The sequence below is a fragment of the Penaeus japonicus genome, unplaced genomic scaffold (genome assembly GCF_977035675.1).
Source record: "Penaeus japonicus unplaced genomic scaffold, GWHDUDI00000001_assembly GWHDUDI00000036, whole genome shotgun sequence".
NCBI lineage: Eukaryota > Metazoa > Arthropoda > Malacostraca > Decapoda > Penaeidae > Penaeus > Penaeus japonicus.
In genome coordinates, this window is record NW_028234438.1 from 1,279,026 (window position 1) to 1,283,670 (window position 4,645).

Below are 4,645 nucleotides of genomic sequence, written 5' to 3' on the forward strand. Positions count from 1 at the left end.
CATTGTGACACACACACACACACACGTAGATACAGATACACATGCACATCCAACCGCAGAGACTTATACACACACACACAGACGCACACACACACAGACGCACAGGCACTCCCAAGGCCCCGTCCCCTTGCAATTTCGCGTGGCTGTCTGAGGTGAAGCCAAGTGGCACCAGTGATAAAGTGTAAACCATGTCTTCCATTTCTCAGTGTGATTAAGTGCATATCAGGTGAACGAGTGAGGTGAGTCATGAGTCGAGTGAGGTGAGTCATGAGTCGAGTGAGGTGAGTCATGAGTCTCGTGGAGCGACCTCACGACCGCCGTGAGTCACCCACGTTGAGTCGCCTAGTTGTTAGTCTGTTTCTCATTGTGTGTGGAGAGAGGTCTGGTTCTCAGAGCAAGGGTTTCGTTTGTTTTTGAAGTCGTATTTTCATGGCTTATTATGCTCTGGAAGTCGTATTTTCATGGCTTTCTTATGCTCTGAAAGTCGTATTTTCATAGGCTCATTTCTATTTGGTAAAATAAGTTGTTAAACCGCAGAGAAAAGAGTTATTATGGGGTCGTCATAGCCCTAGTCCAGTCATTTTTAGGAAGGGGGGAGGGGAGGGGAAGGAGATGAGAGGAGGGGGATACCTGATAAGGAAAAGAAATAATTTAATAAAGAACTGAAACGAAAAAAAAAAAACGAAAAAATAGTTCGTTTAGGATCGCCACAATCCTTATCCAGTCATTTCAGGGGGTAAGGATGGGATAGGAAGGGAAGAGAGGTGAAAGGACGGGGATGTCCGGTAAGAGAAGAAAGAATATAGGAAGAAAAAAAAAACTACGAAAGAAAGGCTAGTTCGTTTTTGGGTCGCCACAACTATCGTCCAGACATTTATATAGTCGATGCTGCTGTCCTTAGAGGGTAGGGGATTAATCATCTCCATCCCCCCTCCCCACTTCCCCCTTCCCTCCCTTTCCCCTTCCCCATCACCCTTTCCCCCCTTCCCCATCACCCTTTTCCCTCCTTCCCTATCACCCTTCTCCATCACCCTTCTCCCTTCCCCCCTTCCCCATCACCCTTTCCCCCTCCTTCCCTTTTCCTTTCTACTCTTTCCCCTCCCCCATCACCCTTTCCCCTCCTTCCCTATCATCCTTTCCACCCTCGTCTGAAGATAAGCGTGTCATTAGTCGATCAATCTCCGAGGTCAAGGGGTCACGCTCGCCATCCTTCTCTTGCGATGTGATGTTGACTCGATATTCTTATCTTTTCTTTGGGAGTGTGGCTTTTTTTCTCTCTTTTTTCTCTCTCTTTTTTTCTCTCTTTTTTGAAAGGGGGGGGCGAGTTATAGAAAGGAGAATCGAAAAAAATGGTGGAAAAGAGTAAGAAAAATAGATTAAAGGGGAAGTGAGGAAAGAGAGGTGTGGGTGAGATTAGTTTTTTTTTTTTTTCTTCTTCTTCATCGTGATTTTTTTTCTTAAGTGTGAGGAAAATAAGGTTTAGATTGATTAAAAAACCTTAATCTATGTGAGTGAAAAAAAATGTAAAAATAGTGAAGATAAAACCAAGTAGAGAGACGAAACAAAATTGCAAAGAGTGAAATTTTACGAAAGGAGAAAAACGATCCAACCAAAAAGTGTAATAGAAAAAAGGACATAAATTGAAAATAAAGAGGAAATGAAGGTGAAAAGAGAGATTCAAGAAGAGAGGAAAAGAGGGAAAGAGGGAAAAAAATTAGACCAGCTGATGATATTGGCAAATTGATCAAGCTTCGCCCTCGCACTCCCACACACTCGCTCCTCCCACACACACGCTGGTCCCGCTGTCGTGTCATCAGTGTTGCTCTCTTTCTCTCTCTCTCTCGCTCTCTCTCTCTCTCTCTCTCTCTCTCTCTCTCTCTATATATATATATATATATATATATATATATATATATACATATGCATGTATGTATCTCATTCTCATCTGTTTCCCCCTCCCGCTCTCTCTCTCTATACTCTGTCCTCAACTCTCGCTTTTTCTCTCTTTACTCTCTCTCTCTCTCTCCTCTTCTCTCTCTCACTCCTCTCTCCTCTCATCTCTCCTCTCTCTCTCTCTTTCTCCTCTCTCTCCCTCTTTCATCCTCCCCTCCTCTCTCTCTTTTTCTCTTTCTCATCTCTCTCTCTCCTCATCTCTCTCTCTCTCTCTCTCTCCTCCATCACTCTCAGTCTCTCTCCTCTCTCTCTCACTCGGTCTCTCTCTCTCACCTCTCTCATCTCTCATTCTCACTCTCTCCTCTCTCTCTCCTTCTCCATCTCTCTCTCTCTCTCTTCCTCTCTCTCTCTCCTCTCTCTCTCTCTTCCTCCTCCTCTCTCTCTCTCTCTCTCTCTCTCTCCTCTCCCTCTCTCTCTCTCTTCCTCTCTCTCTCTCATCCTCTCTCTCTCATCATCTCTCTCTCTCTCTCTCTCTCTCTCTCTCTCGCTTCATCTCTCTCTCACTCGCTCTCCTCCTCACTCTCTCCTCTCTCTTTTCTCCTTTCTTTTCTCTGCCCTCCCCCCCCCTTCCCTCATTCCCTATTTCCCAGACGCAAGCTGGATCAAGAAGCTGCGGACAAGAAAGGCACAATGTCAATAGTAGGCGTGAGAGCGTCTTTAAGAAACAAGAGACAGGGGGAGAGGGGGAGAGGGGGAGAGGGGGAGAGGGGAGAGGGGGTGATAGGAGGGGGAGAGAGGGTGGGAGAGGGGAAAGGAGAGGTAGGTAGGAGAAGGTGGGAGAGGGGAAGTAGGAGGTGTAGGTGAAAGAGGGGAGATAGGAGAGGGAAGGTGGATAAGGGTTATGGAAGGGAGGGAAGTAGGAGCAGTGAGGATGTCTGGCAAGAAAAGAAGTTTAGAAAGTTTATCAGTGAAAGATACACAAGAAAATAAGTCCTAAAAACATACAGTCAGTCAAAACAAACAAACAGACAGATTAAAAAAACGCACAAAAAAAGGAAGGCAGTCAGTCAAACAAACAAAAAACACAGAAACAACAACAAAAACACAATCAATCAAACAACGAATCTATCAGAGAATGTATCAGACAGACAGACACTCAGCCAGACGCAGAGACAAAATCCACAAACACAGCGATCAGAGCCTAAGTAGAGAAGAAAGGGAGGCAATTGGATCCCCTTTGAGATTAATCGGAAACCACAACAACACCACATGTCCCGCATCGATACACTTGAGGAGAGAGAGAAAGAAGGGTTTCTGGGGGGGAGGGGCTGATTAGGGGAGGGGGGAGTGGAGGAGGGGAGGAGGGGGGGAGAGGGGGAGAGAGGATGATTAGGGGGGAGAGAGGGGAAGAGGGGAGAGAGAGGGGGCTGATTAGGGGAGGAGGGGGATGATTAGGGAAGAGGGAGGGAGGAGAGGGGGCTGATGCTGTTCAGGAGTGGGTAAGGGGGAGTGATTAGAGGGGAAGGGGTAGTGGGGCATAGGGTGGAAGGGGGGAGGGGGGAAGGGAAAAGGGGCGTGATACAACCCTTTTCTTCCGGAATGCCTGAGGGAGTCTTTGCCTTTTCTTCGTCTTCTCGTTAGTTTTGCCGCGTTATTTTCACAGTCTCTTGTTTACTTACATTTCCTTTATTGTGTGTGTGTGTGTGATGACTTTGATGTCCACTGCTTCGGTTTCTTCGTCTTCTCTCTCTTTCCCTTTTTAACTCTCTCTCTCTCTCTCTCTCTCTCTCCCTCCCTCTCTCTCTCTCTCCCTCTCTCTCTCTCTCTCTCTCTCCTCGTCTCTATATATATAATATCGATATATATATAATATATATTAGATATATATATATATATATATATATATATATATATATATATATATATATATCCTTCGCTCTCTCTCTATCTCTATATCACTGCCTTTCTGTCTCTCTATCTATCTCCATCTCTCTCTCTCTCTCTCTCTCTCTCTCTCTCTCTCTCTCTCTCTCTCTCTCTCTCTCTCTCTCTCTCTCTCGATCATTCTCCTCACTCTTCTCCTCTTCTCTCTCGCTCTCTCTCTCTCTCTCCATCTCACTTCTCCTCTCTCTCCTCACTCTCTCTCTCTCTCTCGCTGTCTTGTCTCTCTGTCTCTGTCTCTGTCTCTGACTCTCTTCTGTCTCTCTCCCACTCTCTCTCTCTCTCCCACTCTCTCTCTCCTTCACGCTTCTCCTCTCCTCACTCATCTTCTTCTCTCTCTCTCTCTCTCTCTCTCTCTCTCTCTCTCTCTCTAACTTTCCCTTTCTCATCTGTCTTAGCAAAGAATTAGAAAGTTCGAAAAATGAAACAACAAAAAATTTCATAAAAAAAGGAAAGGAACCAAGTTAGAAGCAGAGAAAATCAATAAAGCGGGAGAAGGAGAGAGGGGAAAAAGAGGGGAGGAGGAGGGGGAGGGGAGGAGAGGGAGGAGAGAGGCGAATCATTTCACTTCCCGTTTCTTGAAAGGTCGTATCGATGTCTCTCATTCAGCCAATCAAAAAGCATTTCAAAGAGCGTCTGTGCTTCTCATTGGCTATCGATCCTGGCGAGAAACGTACAGTAAAAATGAACTTTAAATTTGGGGAAAATGAATGAAATCTTAAAGCGAGAGAAATAGGGGTTGAAAATAAATGCTTGAAGCGTTTCAGAAATGTGAAAAATCAGGTTTTTAAAAATAGCATAGTATTTGCAG

General features: G+C 45.3%; 1 protein-coding gene across 1 annotated transcript in view; it reads left to right on the forward strand.

Annotated features, from left to right (window-relative positions):
- The window catches only part of VGAT (vesicular GABA transporter), a 15,165-nt gene extending 14,452 nt beyond the window's left edge, over positions 1 to 713 (forward strand). Inside the window, exon 3 of the mRNA XM_042999406.2 lies at positions 1 to 713. This exon is cut by the window's left edge and continues 1,880 nt beyond it. The gene's annotated coding sequence lies outside the window, so the exon portion shown is untranslated.
- Positions 714 to 4,645: the final 3,932 nt, after the last annotated feature.